The 21,809-nt window shown below is 40.0% G+C and overlaps 1 long non-coding RNA gene across 1 annotated transcript in view; it reads right to left on the bottom strand.

Annotated features, from left to right (window-relative positions):
* LOC311273521 overlaps positions 1 to 20,068 on the bottom strand; it is a 53,231-nt gene extending 33,163 nt beyond the window's left edge. The window contains exon 1 of the long non-coding RNA XR_014624676.1: positions 19,884 to 20,068. This is a non-coding gene — a long non-coding RNA (uncharacterized lncRNA). The remainder of the gene's footprint in view (positions 1 to 19,883) is intronic.
* Between the last annotated feature and the right edge of the window lie 1,741 nt (positions 20,069 to 21,809).

Below are 21,809 nucleotides of genomic sequence, written 5' to 3'. Positions count from 1 at the left end.
AAATTAAAATCTGGACACAGCGTTGGAGATGGTGCCCCATTCATTCCATACACCATGGACATATAATGAGAACTGGATATAGTGTCAGAGGCGGAGCTCCATTCATTCCTATAAAAGCTGCTCAGTGGTGCATGAAGCTGAAAAAGTTAGACTTCTATGGTATGAAATGAATAACTTTTCCACATCAACTAGGCTACAGATAGTTGGCTTTGGTATAAGTGGCAGTTTTTTCCATGATAAACTATAAAATCCTGACTACAGGTGTCACTGGATATGTTCACAGTTACTAGTATGGTGCAGTAGTGTACCTGCACAGCTCAGATCTCTATGGTTTTAAAGTTTTGAAGTTATTAGAGTTGTAAGACTTCAAGCCAAGTCTGAGGTCATGAAATTAATGACTATAAGCTACCTCAAGTCCAAGACTGCAGCTGTAGCTCTGATTTCAGGCCTTAAATGACTCGAAGATTTTAGCGTTGTATCTTCAGGTATCTTCAGCTTTTCTCTCCTGTGACCACTTCAGCTCTCTCACTGCTCCAGTTAAATCCATCAGTTTGAGCTCAGTCAGTAGCACATATCTTTTCTTCTTACACCTTCAATGGCTGTTATTCTCTGCACATCAGTTCACAGACCACACGGACAATGTATGTGGCTGTTGCATGCATACATTTGAGCTGTATGTGTATGCATACAAATGTGCGGCATGTCCGAGAGTCGATGCTCGCGTGCATGCATGGACATGTGAAAAAGTGCTTTTTTTTTTTGTATGTGTGTGTGTGCTCGCAGTTGTGTGTGATAATGGCCTGTGTCCATCAGCACACAGAACACGAGCCTTCTGTATCAGGCAGAAGACACACTTAATGCCTGTCACAGGGTCAGATCAAGTGTGTACAAAGGAGAATTGAATCCTTTGAAAAACAGAATTCAACCAAGGACAGTTTTCCCATTTGCCAAGTTGTAAGAAAGAGAAAGGTGTATAGAAAGACGGAGAGGGAGAAAATGGGACAGAGAAATGGTGTAGGTGCCTGCAGGAGAGAAATGTGTTGATCTTTTGAGATGAAAAGCCCTACTTTCACAGGCTGCAAAATGGAATGGTGGGCTTCAAGGCCAAGGCTGTAAGGAGAGGACTTTCCTTCCCCTCCAGGTCCTTTTGTTATCCTCTCATCAGTCCATCGTGGAGGAGGTGGAGGTACAGGGCGAGGGCGTTGGGGGACGTGGGTATGACAACTGTCTGCCCCACAAGCAAGAAATGGTCTCCCTCACCAGCCCTTGGGGGGGTAGATACACAAGCTACCTTAGGCTGGAGATGAACATAGGAGAGGAAGAGGTGAGATTGAAGTTTGAAGCGGGTGCAGAGCAGAGGAGAGTGTTAATGAGGGGACGGCACAAGTAGAAAAGGTTCCACCGGGCTCTTTTTTAGAAGGTGGCCCCTCTCGCATTATATTCTTGACTCCCCTCCAGGAGGGCCTAATGACGCTCTCTAAGGATGGCGGTCTTGTGGAAGAAGAAGCGGGGGGAGGGTTGGGCTGACATACCACGAAGAAGCGCCCCAAACGCCATAGAGGAGGTAGCCAAGAAAAGGGAGAGGGAATGGTGTCCCCACTAGAGAGACGAGTGAGAAGGAGCTCTTTTTCTCAAGACTCTTCATGTGGCCCATCTTCCTCTCACTTCAATCTCTCTCTTCTTCTCTGGCTCACCTCTCCACCTCCACCCATCCTCCTTTTTCTTTCTGCTCTGTCCTCTGGAGCAGGTTGGTAATTGTCACACACAGAGCAGCACTATTTTCCATTAACTTAAGTATGTACAAGGAGCTAATACCTAACTGAGCAACATGTGGATTTAGTTGTGATTTCAAGCTCCATCACAAGCAGGGGGGGACCCTTAGGTGGCACCATGGAGCACAAGATATCGGAGAATTTCCCATCCCTTCCAGATTTGTTTTAGCCACCTTTAAAACAAATTCATAATCCACACCCATCTACCCCCAACCCCTTCTATTCCCCAAGAATGTCAGAGTATCCATAAACAAAATCAGAGGGTACAGTAAGGTCTCTAATCAAGGCAATCAGTGCTGTTTTCAGAGGTGTACAGCACAGCAGCAGCGCTGGTCTCATCTTTTTCTGTGCTTTAATTACTTGCTTTTGCATTTTGATGGAGGGGGGTGATGGGGGTGATTGTGCCTTATCACCTATCTCCAAGGATAAAAGACTACCCAATTACTTTGTTTGGATGCTAATGATTGCATTTCATTAGTAGCCGCTCTTAGCCCTCCTCACCCAGTAAATGAATGAATATGCCGTAATTTCAATTATTGGAATTATGAAAATTGCTTTTAAAAAGACGGCACGGGTATCATCAGCTTTCCACTGTGACATAATGCCATTTTAATTTCTATAATAGTTTTAATTGTCAGTGGCCCCGCTGTGCATTAATCATTTAATTGTATTGTCTTTTTCCTGCTGCAAACACCTACACCCCCTGAACACCCACACGCTTTTCCCGCCCCAGCTTTGAAAATACAAATCACAATCAGTACTATCATCTTGAGAGTGATGAGATGACGGTGAAAACAAAAACCAAGTTAGACGCGCAATTCAAAGTTCTGAGATGGGGGTAGACAGCTATTCTTTGTTGGAGGCTTTTGCAGAGGGAATATACAGCGTGACCTTGGATTTATTTGTGATTTTGATCAAATTTGTTGTCAATTATTGGTAGAAGCTAACTGAAGCAGGTGAAAAATTCAAAATAAAAAGGTTTATTTTAGGTTTTTACACTGCAGGTTTTAATAGAATTGAGGATTCATGACTTAAAGTTGCACTGAATACAGGTAGAATTAGACTTGTATTAATTATCATTAGAGTTAAAAACAAATATTTTGTATATTGTTGTATTATGTGTTGTATACTGTTGTATTATTTGTTCTATATGGGTTATATTGCAGACAGAATATTTAAAGAACCAAAACAGCAGCTTTATATCCATTCTTTCTCTATATGGAAAGGTCAAAGGTCAAGGATATCACACAGACCTCTGCTGAGAAGAACAGTGTCTTTGTGGCCATAGTCGCCTTCCATAATCCCTCAAAAACATGAACATTTGTCGGATCAGAGCTTTTAGGTGTGTTATGTTTGTTCCAATTTAAGATATATAATATCAATCATATAAAGCTTTTCTTGGCTTTTATGTTAATGACAGTAAATTTTAAAAATCAATATTACTCTCATAATTTTGACAGCGACACAGGCCAATTATTTTTCACTTTGCATGACACTTGAAGAAACCAAAGGTATATCGCATAGGAATTTTGCAAAGAACTGAAATTCGTACAAATTAAAATGTGAATTAGAATAACAAAGAAACAACAGTGAAAAGGAAAATATGAAGGAATTAAATCAATTATAAATTAAAAGCAGTATTTAGTATTTATGTTCTGTTCCTGATCTCATCCCTTATCTTTGTTTGTGCACAGATGTTGTTTTTTAATTCAAATTTTACACATTTCACAGCACTTGGAGTCACATATGGCAAAAAGAAAATAGAAAAAACACAGACAATTATGTTGTTAAAGCACAATGAGTCAGTAATGCAGCACTGCATTGAAACGAAAGGTGTAAAATCAAATAGCCAACATATCCATTTATTCAGTTTTATCCGTGTAGAGCCGAGAGCCGTGCAGCAGCAGCACCATGAGAACAAAAATGTCTGACTGACAGCCTTGAGCAGCCCTCCACTGTCTCCTCCATCGCTCCTCGAGAGGGAGGAGGTCAAGTGTACCCCCTCAAACAAACACACTCAGATGCCCATGCAGAACACCTTGCCAAGCCTTTTAGCCACAGCTATTTTTCTTAAACTCATGTCATCAAGAGCACCAGAGGCATCTCTCAGCCTTGAACTTATGGAGGTGAAGTGGGCCAACGGCTGGGTAGGAAAGGTGTGCTCCCCCATGTGAATACATTTAATGCCTCGACCTCCGAATGTGTTCTTTCTAGTCTGTTTTGAAAAGAGGAAAAACATTCTACCGACGTTTATATGCCACCAAATTAGTTGAAATTCAGTCACATAGAAAAGGGCACTTCAGACCCTTTGAGATCAGCCTCTCTGAAAGCACAACAGTAGCTATTCTCAAAGAAATTTTTACGTCCAAACATGTTGCTGCATGACCTTATACCCTTTGATTGTGTCAGGGAAACATCCGTTTTTTAAATTACATTTTTTTTGTTACTGTTGAGAAAAGTGGAGCGTAGCACAGTGGTGCACTTACAGCGATCAAACATCAAGATGGCCGTTGAGACAGAAAATGGCCAAAGTTATCCCTGACTTTCTTCGCGAAAAATTCATTTTTTTTGTCGCCACAAACACGGCTGGAAATAGTCCCCAGGTCTCCTTAAAAATATCAAACAGTGTCATCTTTAAAAATGAAGAAAATCTGTAGTCCCTCAAAAATATCCATTGGTTTGACACTTAGAAATGTTGAAAGGAAGTCTTGAACTGCAGTCACTGGCTTTGCAGTCTTCTCACCTGTAACTCCACCACCATCTCTTCCACCTCCAGATATAAAAGTCATGTCATTGACATGTAATGTGAACGTGACATGACACCTATTGTGGAAATGTCTGTACGGTAGATAGCCTATGACCTGTAAAAATCTCAACGAATCTGGTTTGCAGAAACGTGAGTTAACTGTCAACAACTCAGTATGACGCCTCCATGACCTCAAGGATAAAATGTATAACTTCCTTCACACATCTGTGACAGTGTCAACAAAAGCTGCAAATTATATGCATCATAGTTGTTTATTTTTTTCTGTAGACCATCATGCATAAACATGAAGATATTTTTTACCTCACTACAGTTTGATTAAAAAACGGCACCATATTTCTATGAGAAAAGGTCTTTAATCATTAATGAGCCATTAAGTGTTATAATCAGTGTTATAATAACTATAATCACTTAAACTCTTAGTGACTTGATCATATAATAGGTTGAATTGTCGTTAATCATGAATGAGCATTTGTTTTATAACCTTAATATAAAGTTTAAGCAACTTTTAAATTGAGTAAGCAGTAGTTCATGAAGAAGCTCTCAGAAATGTCAGTAAAACCACTCATTTGAAAAACTTCTTGAGCTACTGTGCTAATAAAAAAAATGAACAAAGGAGCCAAAAAGGTGTCCTACCTGGTGGAGGTTATTAATAATCTGCTCATGGACCAGCTGAACTGGAATTTAAAGCCTTTTTCAATCACCTTTCAGTTGGAATACGACAATAAAAAGCAGGGTTTAAAGTATCTCATTAGCACATTAAAAGATCTCATTAAGTAATAAAGTAAAACTGAGAGCTCAATGAGAATATTGACCTTTTATTGGTATTAAAGACTTTCCAAGTAATGGGAATTTTTGAGGTGATGTTACTCTGCTCTGGTTTATTTTAATAATTAGCTCATGTCCTAAAAATACAGCGTGGCTGTAGGAGTCCCAGAAAAACTGAGTGCTTTTCAAGTTTTCTTTTTTTTCCCCGATGCTTTTTAACTGAGGCTAAAATTGACAGTTGCAGGGGATTCATCTTCATCTTCAACATTCAGTGTAGTGCCACTCTGAAGGTTTCTTTACAGGAACTTATGTGACCTGGACCAGGCGATGTCATTCGACTTGACCTTGGTGAATTTGAATTACAAGACTTTGTGGATGGGCCACTTGCTCTTGATCCGAGGCTCTTTCTTTTCACCCAACGATACACAAACACACACAGACACACACACACACACACACACACATATATGTATATGTTATTTTCTTTTGCAGAAGAAAAATACATTTTTGGCAAATTGTGAAGACTGTCTTAAGTGCAAAGGTTCAAGAGGTCCCTTAACATGCAGGGAACAAAGATGGAGATACTGTTTTTTTATTTGGCTAGCCAAGAAGCAAGACCTCACTGACAGGCTTTTTATATTGCATCAATGGCATCACATTGAATGCCTGGCCTCTGACCAGTTCCTACACAATTGTGCCACCTTCTGGAATAAATGGGGAAATCTACCAAGACGGGGAAGAATTCAACAGGGATTCAGCTTCAGAATAACTGCGATCTGCTTGTTTCTGAAGTTCTTTGGTTGTATGGATTCTGTGCCGGCGTGCTTCCTTCCATCGTATTGCAACTATCCTACAGTATCCTATTAAACAGTGTCAGCATTCTGATTATTTTCCTTATTAATATATCTTATAATAATGTTTTACTTTACAGGTCCATAATCTAATAATAACCACCAAGGACACGTTCTGGAAAAGGCTGTTTTCCTAATTATAGGTAAAAAAAACATAGCAGGACCCTACAGTATAATGGTAATTGGTACTCTACCAAGTAATTAATCCACAATAATTGCAAGAAAGAATATCAGAGAATAAACTTATAAATGAATAATTAATTAACATTTACTCAAGAGAAGTTCTTTCAAGGCAATTCTTTTCCCCCCAATAATTAGAATAATTGAGGAAATGTATTTATTTATTAGCAAAAGTAAAATCAAGCATCACCACAAAATGTAATAGTAATTCCGTCAGCAGATATAGCAATATCAATCAGTTTTAGACTGAATTAAATAATAAATAAAACATTTTTGACTTTGTCAGGAGCATCACCACAGTTAGTTTGATGGATATCTTTCTGTGTTATTTTTCTATTTGGGGTTTGTGGAGCTGTCAGAAAGGCTGATGTGTGTGGGTCTCGTAAAAGCATGGCTGCATGGATGCGTTTGTGTATTTGGGGTTGTGGGGGTTGTGGAGGGTTGGGGGACGAAAGAAGATTGGGGAGTGATTCAATCGCTACACAAATGGATTTGGCTAATAGAAGGAGCCTCTGATCCTGACTGGTGCACAGCTGGAGCTCCCCTAATTGGAGAGGGTGAAGAGTGGAGAAGAGAGTGGGGAGAAAAGAGAAAGAGAGAATATGGCCCCCGGAGAAATTGCACCTCCACTGTAACACTATTGACTCGACGAGGATCATGCCAAACGTTAATACCGGTGTAAAAGGACACGCGCCGGGAAAGTAAGTCACGCAGAGGCTCAACGTAGCTCAGTGTTCATTTTCTCACCTTGAAAAAAGCAGCTCAATCAATTTTTGTGTAATCGTTCCCAGTGTTTTAAATAACTAATGAAGGGTGCCATATGAGCAGAAAGTGGCCAGCTCTCTAACCCACTTCACATCAGCAAGGACCATTAGAGAAATAACTGAAAGGTGAAAACAGGAGCCTTAAAACCATTTAGCAGAGTACTCACCACTATTTTCAGTGAATTCAATTAATTGTTAAAAGAAATCAAAATAGAAAAAGTGATTCACTGTTATTGATGACCTTCCTTGTCAGTGGGCCGACTCAGAGATAGTTGAAAGTAGCAAATGTCAGACTGGTTCAGTAGAGAATGAAAAGAATTCACTCTAAAAATGTATGAATACATTGAAAGAGGTGAAAATAAGGAAGATTTTACATAACTGTTGCCTTTGTGCATGCATGAACAGAAGAGAGTGCAGACAAAACATTCAAAAAGAGAGCAAGGCTCGTCGTTTTAACAGCTACTACAACTACTGCCCAGCAATGAAAGATTAGAAGAGCCCATTATCCTTGAAATGCCTTCACTTATGCTCCAGGAAACAGAAAGAAGGAGAAAAAGTTAATAGAATCCTCCACAGATTTTACATCTAAGAAAAACAAAAAAAAAAACAAACATCCATGGTTTGCAGAAACATGCACTGCCAACATGTATTCTGGTCACTGGGTAGCGTCCATTGGGTCAACTAAATGATTTATCAAGTGTTACCGGCTTGATAACTGCAGTATTTACATACTGTATGTTGTTTTGGACATTTCCTGAATGAGCCAATGCTGTTGCTTTTTTTCTGAGATGACCAAACTTCTTGGACATCATTCATTTAGAGAGTGAAGTGTCAAAACAAAGTTTCGGGCACCAGGACCAGAATGTAAGATTTATACAATTGTGTGCACAGTCAAACATTACAAAGAATTATTGTAGGAGAAGAGAACAGGTGTCTGGACCAGCTGAGAGTGTATGTGTGTTGTGAATGAGTGTGTGAGCGAGAGAGAGGGGAAGAGAGAGAGAGAGAGAGAGAGAGAGAGACCAAGACAGACAGTGAGAGATCTTGTGTGTATTCTAAAAGCAGGGGGTCTCTTCCAATCGCCCAGAACACAAAGAGCTGCTCAGCAGGAACACACCAGGGGGGCTCTTAGGAAACCCATCAGCTCACATGGAAAGGGCAGAGGAAAGACTTACATATATAAAACAGGCTGTATAGGAGGAGCACACACACACAGACATCCTCCACTCCTGTCTTGTGGAGGATGTCTGTCTTCCTACATTCTGTAAAACAAAAATAAAAAACAGCACAGGTGAAAACAGATATGTGGACAAAACTGTGAACCACACCTCTACTAACTTCCAAGCTGAAAATTTAAATATTTGTACAGCGTGTGTCAAAACTGAGGTGCAAAAAGTGCCCTGCACCCCATGCTGCCCAGTTGGCAATCAACACGCTAAGATCAACATATTAGTGTACAAACACAGACAAATTGTTGGATCTTGCAGGGACACTCACACACAGAGGCAAGACGGCAGACCCTCCCACCGTGTTTCCATTGTAGCAACCATTGTAACAATTTTGTCTGAGCCATATGGGCTGGTTTAGGGGATGTGGACCCCCGGCAGCTGAGGCTTTGTCCCCATGTCACAGAGGTCGCTGGGATTGTGTTCCCAGCTAATTCCCTCTTTCAGGGACTGCAGATCAGAGTCTATAATGATCTGGGCGGCCTAGGACAGGGATTACTGCTGCTGCCTCTGACATCAACAGGCTTGTGTGTGTGTGCGTGTGTGTGCGCATGCATGTGTGTGTGTGGGTTGGGGGTGAAAAGGAGAGCGAGATAGAGAGAGATGACATCTTAAGATGAAACATTGTCGCTAGTCCTTAACAACAGGAATCAATTGATTCCCCCCTCACGGCAAACCCACCCACCACACCGAAATAGATCCACCCCACCTCCCAAATACACACACATGCAGACACACACACACATGCACACACACACCCCAACACGCTCTGAGTTTTCCACCTCATTTCCCTCAATCTAGCTTAGGCAAACATTATTAGCGGAGAAAGTGAAGGCAGTGAAGGGAAAGTAATAGCTTCTTGTGTCTTGACTGACCTCTATTGTCATCATATGGTTTACAAATTACAGAGCACTGTCTGGATATTTTGACTTACATCTCCAGCGTAGCCGCTTCTGTCTCACTACAACAAGTAATTAATCCACCATTTAAATTAAATGATCTGTTGTTCCTTATCTGCCATTGTAGAGAGGGTTTATTTTAAGTAAAACCAGTACCACCACCAAAAATACTCCATTATGAGTTCAGCATTCAAACTTTCAATTAAAGCAACATTATATCCTTTTTTCACCTTCACATAAAAGCTTCAAAATCATTGTGATGGTGTCTTGTAATAGGGTTAATGGTGTGACAGCCACTCCGCCCCCCATCACTTGCTTCTCACTATGTAACTTCAGTGAGAGGGTAGGATCACAGCGTTACAAACATGTTTACTTCAAGATACAAGTTTTCAACACATCACATTGTTATGACGTAATGAGGGATTTGTATTTACGACAGTGGTGTTGAACTCAGAAACTGTGGGGGTGACAAAAATCAAACAAAATGCCAGTTTCTACATAATGTTGCTTTAAGAAAAAGTAGTTTTAAGCCAAAATCAATTTAAGTATCTCAAATTAATTCTGCAGAATATCATTGTCTGTGGAACAGTTTCATATATTATAATAGTTTTTTTTTTCATGCTGATTCATTAACTTTTAGTTAATTTAATTTAAAGTCAATTAATATAAAATTAATCAGCAACTGTTGTAATAATTTATGTTTATGTATTACCCACCTGCATTTTCTTACATTTTGTCGGATATTTTAATGTACTGTATAACAACTACATTTTATATGCCCGTCGTAAAAACATGTTTTTGCAAAGCAACTTAGTCCTGATACTTGACTTTTGAGGGTTAAAAAACCCAATAATATCAGGCGATAGTATTGTTTTCTTTTACATAATCAATCTTTAAATGACTTTCATGTCAGGAGGCAGTGGTGATGATGGGGGAGTTATGAGAGAAGGATGCCAAGCCAGTGACTGCAGTTCAACCACTTGATATTTTAAAGGAGACATTGGGACACTTTCCGGCCATGTTTGTGTCAACAAAAACAGGTATTTGAAGCAGTCCACAGAGTAGTAGTCCATAAAAACAGCATCACCATAACATGAAATTGAAAATTGAACCAAAAGAAACTCAAAATTGCAACATAAAGAAATGTAAAGTTATATCCGCAGTTTGCAGAAACGTACAATTGGACTTTTACACAGACACACATGTATCTGCAATGAGCTTATATGGGCCTGACCAATTTATCATTCTACCTCTAAAAGTAATGATAACTGTTGACTAAATGTGACTGAGTAGAAAAGAAGCATAACAGGTACTTAGGTCACCGTTTACAACTGTATTTATACCACCACACATTGATTATCTTTGAGTATATTTTGCGTCATGACATCTAAAAATGATACAAACATTCAGAATGAATGAAAACTGAAAGTCTCTCTCTCTTTGGATTTTATGGCTCCAACACAAACAGCACTCGCAGGTAGAAAAAAAGCCTGTATTTCAATGAATGGCTTATTGCAACAAGGGCATATCAATTACTTCCAGAATAACAAACACTAGCATGAACAACTGAATCCATATATTTGAACATAGTTTCTTAAGTATTGGATTGTATGAACAATGCTTGCCAGACACACTTAATAAGGAGCCAACCTGAGTAATCAGGTATATGTGTTTTCAAGAAGAGACATCTACATCCTAAATGAAGAGCACTTACACAAATACATGCTCAAGAGGAAGCATGCTACTCTTCATGGAGCCATCCAATTCTTGATAGAGAGTACTTTCAACAAGACAGCTGAAAACAAAACTTGTTTGCTTTCCTCCATTCCACTTTTAATGTTCTGCTCTCATTTGTTCCTGTAGGCATCTTTCCATATTTTATTCTCTTTCTTCTTTCCCTCTGTGAAAGGGACTTTCATTGAAATTCATGCTCTCAAGGACCGGCACCCATGCAAGGCCAGAAGATAATAGGCGACCTATTTACCCAGCAGTTTTATTTATCTTTTCTTCCCTCCCTACCTCCCCCCTCGCCACCTCCTCCTCCCCCCACCCCAGCTTTGGATTGATCATGGTCGCTGCAAGATAACAGCTGTCTCCTGTGCATTAGCATTGCAAATGAAATAGAAGAGAAAGAAGTGGAGCTTCAGTGTGTTGAGCCACAGGCCTGCAGTCTGGGCTGGAAGAGAGCGGATCAGCATGCTGACCAAGTGCTGCCAGGACACTATGGGACAAGGAGCAGCTGACAGTGGGGAACAAACAAAGCAGTGTCATCAGTTGCTTTGACAAAAAGATATTTTCAAGAAATATCACCATTTTTATCGTATTTTTAATATCATCTTGGATGACTTCATTAGTGACCAATGGCCATGGGACATAAAAAGTTCAGAATTACTTTGTTTATTATTATTTTTCTGTTTTGTTTTCTTTCGGTCAGTATGTGGAGCAGACATAGCCGGTGTACTATCCTGCCTGTTGTGTTAACAAAGTATATATTTCCACTGCAGCGCCACCTTGGAATGAAATTTCATGACATTTTACAGGGTTGATCGATCCTATCTGCGCATGTAAGGCCCGAACGCATGGAAACTGACATCAAAGAACTGGAGGAGACAAAAGCCGACTGTTGTGTCACCTCATGTCAATTGTGTCTCAGCCAAAAAGCTGCACTTGAACACACCGAAAAGACTATAGTCAACTAGTGCGAATTGTATGGCACACATTGCAAACACTAGGGTCACGACGCCCTAACGTAACTTTGGTTGCAACTAAATTTTACATTAAAGACTTAACAGCAGTTTATTCACAGAGGCCACACCTACTTCAGGTACTTAACCAACTCTGGTAACCAGTTGTGGGGGGACAGCAGGGAATATAAAAAAACTAATGAAAAAGTTGTTGTGGGGGTCATCCAAATATGGTATGTACAATGTAAGATTGGTTAAATATTAAGAGTAGGAAGGAGATTTATTTTTCTTTTTACAAAAAATAATCTTGTGAGGCACAAATGGGCATGCCCTATACCAATCTCTTCTCAGTGTTCTTAGATATATCAAGCTGACAATAAATTGCATTTATTTTTTTTACTGCTACAGCATACATATATGCTCTGTAAATCACTTATGTTCTCCTTTTAAAAAAAAGACACCAAAAGGGAGACATTTATAGTATATAATATTTGGTTTCATGACTGCACCCTAGCTTTGCATTAATTTGACAGGATACGGTTCCCATAAGTAGGCATGTAGGCTACAGCACAAGTTTGTTTGCTTTGTCTCCTGTTCCCCTGCTGGGGCTCAGCCCGCCAGCAGCCGTCAATCAAACACAGACACAGACTGTGCACAGGATGCCTCGAACTGCAGACAAGCTCATTTATGTCTGAACATATCATGAATATTGCATACTTGATAAAAAGACTGTAAAAAGAATTATTTACGTGGTGTAAAGTCTGTTGGCTGAGAGAGAAGGCAAATGGAGGAGGAACACTAATGTGAATAACTGAGAAAAGTGTCTTGGCTCATGAGCTCGGAGCACAATTTTCATTCAAGTGAGAGGCCAGCATCTTTGGGTTTCAGTATCTAGTTCCAATAATAAATCCATGGCCTTAATCCAAGGAAAGCAAAAGGAATTCATCCTGTATCATGGTTCATGAGCTAGTAGCCAAAAATCCTCGTCCGCGTTATATTCTGTAATAAAAAAATATCATATTGGCATATATTGGCCAATAACATAGGCCACCTGATGTATCAGTCTGGCTCTATTTTGAAGGCAACATTCGTTGAACTATGTGTACCAACTTTAATAACTTTACCATTTATATTTCTTTAGATATATCCAAGGACTTTGCAATCATTGCATTGGAAGGCCATCACATGTGTATGGACTGAAAAAATGCATTTACTTTGGCCATGTGGTGAATGCAGCTGTATTAAACCAGGAACTTTAACTACTTTAGCATTTCTATTTTTTTAGATCTATGATGAAAAAGTACCACATTCAAAGATACATGCGGAGGGGAAATCAGTGCAGGATTATTGATTTTTATCCATTAAAATCCAAGGATTTTGCGATCATTGCATTGAAAGGCCATCACATGTGTATGGACCAAAAAAAGCATTTAATTTGGCCGTGTGGTGTATGCAGCTGTACTAAACCAGGATCGATTAACACAATTTATTAAACCCATCTTTTACACAGTGATGTATGTTAGTATCCAAGGACAAATCTTATTAATATCACTTCTACAGGGAGGCAATACAGGTACTGTAGGTGATTGTTCCAAATCCCAGCAAAGAAATATTGTCATGGTTACCATCGAGCACTTCAGACAAAGCCACAAGTATCCTCGTGGAGTATGAACTGAAACGCACAGATGGACATGAAAGCATAAGAAGGTGTACAAAAATCAGAGGGACGTAGGCAGTGTTGTGAAAGAGGCTGAAAGACAGTGAAAGTTTACATCAGAGATAATAAGCAAATAAGTACATTTACTCAAGTACTGAACTCAGTACAGTTTTGAGGTGTGTTTTCACTTTATACCACTTTATAATTCTACTCCACAACATTTCAGAGTTAAATATTGTACTTTTTACTCAACTATATTTATTTGACGGTCATGGTTATTTGTATTTTTTGCAGGTTAAAGATTTTAAGTTAATAGATAACAAAGTAGTGGTTCTCAACCTGTTTTGCTTGTGGCTACTAAAAAGCAGTGTCTAGTTGGGGCTCTGTCATGTTTCTGACGTCTGTAAGTGCTTCCACTAAAGACTAATTTACCCTTAAAATGACTCCTTCCACTCATATTTTCAGACATTTTTCAGACAACTCAGATTTAAGGTGAGCAAAGACAAACTTTCCTACCTCAGTAGATTAATGCGAAAACAGCCTTCAAGTATTAAACTCTACACTTGCATCAGTCTGCACAAGGAAGGTTCACATAGGTTTTACATACTTATGTGTTTTTACAGGTCTTGGGGAGTACTACTGCCTGTGAAAACAGTAGTTTTACTAAGCATTCCTGAACATCTATATAAAATTGTCCTAAAACACCTCTCCCAGTCTAGCCCAAAGAATTCAAAGCTGTTGTTGAATCATTTGAGTACAGGCATGGTTATGGGCTCTTTTGAAAGGTTACATTCAGATTTTTTTGCCCCAAACAGAAGCTCGTTAAGTGCTCATTGGCTGGACCAAAACAGACCGCCAATTTGCCGCCTTCTGTCTAAATGCGCGGACCTAGCAAAGCATCGACGTTAATTAATCGATGCCGAATCGTCACGTGACGCATCGCGATGCATCGCCACATCGATGAATTGCACCCACCTCTAGTATCTGCACCAAAAATCAAGTACTGGTCAGTCTCTAACACGTACTCCATTTTGCTGGTACAGTACTTTACTCTTAAGTAAGAATTGGAATGCAGGACTTTTACTTGATATTTTTACAGAGAAATTCCTTCAAGGAAAACGTGTTTCTTCTCCCCCCACTGTTAATGAGAGTTACCTGAGAAAGATCAGTGATGTAGCTTCTCTGCTTGAGCCCACCTCAGATTTCACGGGGCCAAAGAGACGCACAGAGGAAGGACAAGTAAACTGGCTCGGTCCTTTACAAATGCTAGAGTGGCCATCCTCCCACTGCCAGTCCCTCACACAGGACCACAATTAAATTCTTCGCCCACTCATTCTTTTCCTCTTTTTTGTCTCTTGAGAAGACACCTCACTTGAGAAACCACTGAGGCTGCTTTTTAAAGGTCCCTGTGTGGCAGGGTGACAGAGGACACCACTCTCTGCCTTTTCTCTCATTTGGAAAGACCGAGTGAAATTGAAAAGGGGGTCCTCAGCTCCCTCCCTGAAGACCCTCTCTACCCCCTCCACCTCACCCCACCATCCCCGCCTCGGCCTGGGTGGACTCCCTCGGTCGGTTCTCAGACCTCCCCTGTCTGTGTGATACCAGCGGTATTGTGAGAGGCTGACAAAGAACAGGAAGCCTGGGGGTCGGCAGGGCTCGCCTGAAGGTCAGCTCAATCAGTCTCTGTATGATGGATGCAGCGCGGGGGCCGGGTCACCTGAAATGCACCAAACAAGATGGGCCAGTGCACACCCTCTTGGTCCTTTTGCAGCTTCTGCTGTTCACTTCTTTCATTTTCCCTTTCTCACACACACACACACACACACACACACACACACACACACACACACACACACACACACACACACAGTAACTGTCTATATCGCTCTGCCAGCTTTTTGCTTTTAAAATACTGTATAAGGGGTTCTACAAGTGCATCTAAATTTGTTAAGAAGAGCCAGAAAAAAACAGGCTAACATTTTAAAGCAAGATGCAGACAGATTGCATTTAACAACTTATTATAAAACGTATTAGGGTAAAATTAAAGAATATAAACCTGCAACTTCCGTCCGCTGTCCACTATAAATCTTGTAATTGCTTGTCATAATTGCTGATTCTGAATTTCTCAGATCAAGTATAGGTTGAGAAAACTTAACTCATTCCTAAACAAAAAAAAACATTAAAAAAACAATGCATTACTTGAAGGCAGTCATAGTGTTAAGAAAGACTCAAAATCACCAACTTAGCTCGCATAAGAGTGATGAATAATTGTGGTTTTACTAAATGTAATTTTCTAATAACTTCCTACCAATGTACCTCTGATGTTAACCTGTGCAAAAAGTGTTGGTTTCTTTTAGCATATAAGAAAGAATATCTATTCATTTTGCAATGAAAAGTATAGGCAATGCAGTATATTGAAAGTAATTCGGGCATTGTTTCCGCTAAGACACAAGACTGTTGAGCTTATCATGTAATATTTTTATAGTTCGGGGAGACAGACTCAATTACACTCGAGTAAAAATAGGTTTAGAAGATCTAAAAGTGGGAAAATCAACGCAAAATTACCTGCAAGGCTAAATACCATGGGTCTGAAAATGTGCATTTTTCAATCCTTCAATCAGAGATATACTGTTGAATTTAAAGGTTAAGTCTAAATTACATTTCACTTTGGCTCACTCCAGGTGTCTTTTTGATGATTAGCAGGAAACCTTTAACAAAAAAACAAAATGAAAACTACAGGAAGAGAGCAAGGGGAAGATGAAGATAAAAGAGACAGAAGAGACTCTATGTAAAAAATGTACAATTGTATTATTTTTTCTTTTGTTTTCTTTTCTGAACAAAGTCCAGAAGTTCACCAAGTTTCCTTCTCTTCTCTCTCACAAGTGACATCGATGTAAGTTACATGAATTTTGCTAATATGTAAGTTCGCCACCAATTTCTGCTGCCCCAGCAGCCTGAACACTGTGTCAGTGGGTGGGACGAGGCGTGTGTGTGTGTGTGTGTGTGTAGGGGTGTCCACCGTTGTCATGGAGACCCCCGTGTGTGGGAAGCAGTCCAAACATGACAGGGCTGAGTTTACTGACTCAAGGTGACTGGGCCGAGGGCACAGCAGCACACAACGGGGGGACAATGGCAGCTCCATTAGTGCTAATGGGGTACACATGTAACAGGATTAGGGGTGAAGACACCTGGGGGGGGTGGGACCACATGGAGAGATGGTACACCCGTCCAACCCACCCACCCCCAAAAACCTTTCCCTGTCGTGTCCCACTCCATCAAACTTGCACAAAACCAGGAGTCTGCTGTGGAGAGATGGCTGCCTGCCCACCATGTTTGTCGTTTTCTACAAAAAAAAAAACAATAAGATGGCACCACTTTCACGTCTTGGAGAAATATGCTTAGCTTCAAAAGATTCCTAAGCTATTCTAACAAAATGCCTTTACCTATTTGATGAATTTGTTACAATACATCAGGACATCACATGGCTCAACAAATGGTAACTATTGCATTGCAATGCACAAAATCTAACTTGGAAAATCTGTCTTTTATATGAAAAGAGCAAAACTCTGGAACTGTCCAAAGAAAGCTGCAGAGTAAAAAAATCCCATTTCTTTGGCTTTTATGCTTAATAATGAGATGAGATATTTCCGGTATTTTCATATTAATAAAGCTATTTAAGAACTGGTTACATAAGCTTAAAAGTTAATTGAAATCAAGCCATAATCAGTATTCCCTCATAATGAATACCATGAACCAATTACAAGTGGAGGAAAAAGTATTCGTAGAAGACGTAAGTATTGGCAACAACATGGAAAAACGGTATAAAAATACTTATTATGCAGGATGGCCCCTGTCAGTGAAAGTGCACAACATTATTTGATTATTATCATAATTATTATTATTTATACAGCAACAGCAGTAATGTTGGACTTGGTCAACTGCTTATATACTTTTCATCTATAACAGTACATAATATTTTATAATCTAATATTATTTTTTCTATCTGAAATGCCACCAAACAAAGTACAACAACAATTTCCCTGTAAAATGTTGTGGAGTAAAAGTACAAACGAGTACAGTGCATGAATTTACGTATTTAGTTACTTTCGACAAAAGTTTTTTTTTTGACAAAAGCATTATATTTGGCTTTTTTATAATTTAAACTAGTCAAATATTACTTCAACCTATACGGTTAATGTAGTAGTGTCACTGTAAATGGAAATTAATAAACATCTGGCGCAGGGACAATAACAAAGTTCTATAAAGATGATGGGGTGACTTTTGGAAAAGGTTTCTTGAGTTAATCTAAAACTGTTGGGCCTAATAATGCGGGCTGATTCAAAAGAATTTTAAAAAGACTAGTTTCAAATATTTACAACAGACCTCATCCCTCAATTAGAACATCTACATCACCACAACTCTCGCCTTCCTAGCAGCAATGTAAATCAAACGGAAATAAATCTGAGACAGAGGTTAATGAATCTTCATTGGTGGACTGCGAGTCTTTCCCAGTCGTCCCGCCCCTCCATCCCTCTCAGCTCATCCCTCATCCCCACTTTTCAGTCTCCCCCTTCTGCAAATTCCTCAACTCTGCCCAAGACGCCCAGTCAATTAATAAGACATTGTCTCCTCCCCTTGGAGCCCGTGCACAAGAGGCCACCCAGGAGCCAGCGGACCTTCCCTCTAAAGCTGCTTCACTGGTGGCCCCCAGGAATGCCAATCGCTTTGGGAACAGGCAGAACAGGGTTGGATAGGAGGGGGTCTGGGAAGCTGGATAATAGAAACAGCCCCATCATGCTCATGTGCTGGGGCAAGCCAGTCAAAAATTGGAGGGCAACAAAAGGAAATGCGTTCCACTCCCAAGGATCGGAGGCACTTCACCCCTCTACAGTCCAGCCTAAACCCCGCCCTCTGAAACACACAAGCAAGTGCACACACACACACACACACACACACACACACACACACACACACACACACACACACACACACACACACACACACACACACACACACACACACACACACGATTGTGCCATACTTGAGAGAACATTGCATTGGCTTACATTCACTTCCTGCTGGCTTACCATAAAACTTAGACCTAGCACTTATCTTAACTGGTGACCAAAAGCGGTGATGAGACCTGGCCAAAACATCTGCACAGGACTAGTGGGGTGTCAGAAGTCAGTCCTGTCAAGTACAGCTCAACAAGACCACCACGATACACTCATCAAAACGCAGCTCAGAGACCAAAGTCCTCCATCATGCCCTGTCCATTTTGTATTCATCTCTTAGCTCCCCCCTCATTTGAGCAAATGCCCTTTGAGAGGAGATGTGGACAACTGCACAGGAAATTTCTGCTCCGCATGTGGAACTATTTGTAACTTTTGGGAGAATTTTGTCCATTTTTAGTTGTCGGGCTGCACAACTGATCAAAATATAATCAAAATCGCAATATTCACATCACAGGAAGCTGCAGCTTTTTGATAGAAGGTTAAATGTGTGAGAAAACCACATTATAATGAAGTCCTGTAGTGCTCAGAGATGCCCTCGTCTACAAATCGTGCTCTCCAGATGAAGGAGAACATGTGTGTTTGGTACAGGCCCCAACAAAAGTCACACGGTCATGATTATTACCAGTTTCTTTAGTGAAAATGAAACTTGTGACGCAAAAATTTTCATTTTAATGTGTCGGTTTTCACTTAAAAAAAAAAAAAAATGTAATTCTACAGTGTCTTTGAGTAATGCAAAAAGCACTATATCATCATGATAGCTCATATCGCAATCACAATATCGGTCTTAAATTGCAAATTGCAAACCTATGGTACTTCAACGCAGCTGATATTAGCCTATATTATTGCTTATTGGTTTCAAAGAAAAGCAATATTGTGTGCACAGAGGACACAGTGTGCAATGAGTTTTTTTTCCACTGAGCATCCAATATTGATATTGACATTGCAAAATTAGCCAGGCGAAAGCACTATCTGTATTGTTTTTGCAATAGTATCAAGCTGATAATAGCCTTTATTATCTAAATGAGTTGTTTATATTGTGGTTATAGTAGTATGACCTCTTGCCTGTTCACCAAGGCATTTCTCTACCTACCTACCTGCCTGTGGCACCAGGTCGACAGCTACCTGTCTGATGTCACTTTTGCTGCCCACAAGTGACAGTCACAGGATAATGATGGATGCCAACATACACACTTATCACTTGTAAAAAGGTATATCAGACAACTTATAACATATAGGCTTAGCAGTAGACATAAAGTTGGCAGTAGAGGGGATATGTAAGAATAATTAGCACTAGCAGTCTCACCTGCTGGGAGGCTGTAGCGTCGCTCCTCCTCGGCAGCAGCCTCCTCTCTCCTCAGCTACCAACATTTCACACGGCTCTGGTAACTTTATCTTTGACTAATACACATGTTAACTTATTTTTCGTTTTGTCTTTGACGTTTTTTGCTCACCTTCTTATTTTTCGCTACTTTTTCCGTTTAACTTGTGTTTCCGCTTTCTACTTTGATGTCCTCTGATTATTTCCGGCTTGACCTCTGACATGCCATGAATGGACTGATCCACTGCAAGGGAGGGCGGGGGGAGGTGAAGACGGGCGGTACCACTTCTAACATACAGAAGCCTGTAGGTGGCCTACTGATAATTTTGGGGTGTTCAAAAACATGCAGGTGTTGTTGGAAAATGGAGTAGGAGCCCCAAGGACGAGATGATCATCATTTGTCTTGACAGACAGGTTTAAATCAAACTCTCCAAATATAGGTAAGCTCCCCACTGGACTGTGTCCACACTGGAATAAACAAGCAACTCTCAATCATGTACGTGTTGATAAATTGCAACAGACATTCATTTCTGCACCAGCAGATGGAAAACACAACATTACATTGGAGAATCTGCTAGAAAAGTCATCATGGAAAGTACACAAGCTTCTAATAAAGCACCTAAAACAAACATGAATAATAGAGAGAATTTAGTTTTTCTTTGTTTTTTTGTTTGATTGTTTGTTCTTCCTGATAATCAACATTAAAACTCAAAGAAGAGGAAGAAAATTAACTTTTTTTTTTCTGCTGGTGGTTTCCTCGTGGCCGACAAGGTGGGCTGGCCCATCTGGCATTTTTCAAAACTTCCAGATTGCCAGTCCAGACTAACCAAACCAGGCCAAGTGTGTTAAAGGAACACCAGAGACCACAAGATATCAGATCTCGATTGATTGATTTGTTTCTGGTTGCTGTTACTTCTATGAACTTATAACCATAAACATATAATGCAAAGTACCTTCAGATGAAATCACTTGGTCGTACACATTAACTGACGGCTGAGGAGAGGCTTTTGGAAATATGGTTGACAACAATACATGTCGACATGAACGAGAACAAAAGTAAAATTGTCTCAGGTTGTGCTTTGAAGGTGAACACAAAAGGGTTGGCATAAATAGGCACAATTATGCTTCATAGCACAACAAACAAGGGATCACATTGTCTTGACTTTAGTACTATTGTTGAAAAAACCTGTTCACAATTTCTTATTCTCTACGTTTCAAAACTGCATCAGCCACCACGACACCATTGTTAAGAAAGAAAAAAAGTCTACTACATGACGTGGTACAAATAATAAATCAATTGACCATATCTTGGGCTTCCCTTTGAGTCAGATTTGTGGTGTATTTTTGTCTTGATGTATTAGCCGATTGTCTCCCACTACAAAATCTCAGTGATGGATTTTAGAGTGCAGAGCCTCCATTTGAATACTTGACCACAGCATACAACACATTGTTTACTACGCCTAATGGATAGCGTGTTAGTGCAGAGAGATTTCAAAGAAAAGAGATATCATGCACACACACAAACGCGCACACTGTGTAATGTGTTTCTCTCGCTGAGCATCCATATTGACATCCACATTTCAAAATTAGCCAGGCAAAAGTGCTCAGTAAGTGCACCATCTGTGTTGTTGCATGTAGTAGCAAGTGGGGTGAAATCACAATAGTCACTGGATTGAAAGCCAAGCATCAAACAATACTGTTTAAAACACTGTGCAGTAGTAGGCTACTGTATCAACCAGATTGTAATATGTATTTTAGTTTTAAAATGCTGCAACAATGTTTTGCTGCGAAGCTCCAGAAATGTTTCGTGGACCAGAAACTTCACCCGACTTTCCATTGGCACGAGGGTGAACAAATAATGACTGGATTTTCATTTTTGGGTTTAATTGTACTTAATTGTACCAGCTAGAT

The sequence above is a fragment of the Pagrus pagrus genome (genome assembly GCF_965226575.1).
Source record: "Pagrus pagrus genome assembly, chromosome: 18".
Lineage (NCBI taxonomy): Eukaryota > Metazoa > Chordata > Actinopteri > Spariformes > Sparidae > Pagrus > Pagrus pagrus.
This window is presented reverse-complemented; position numbering and strand designations above follow the sequence as displayed.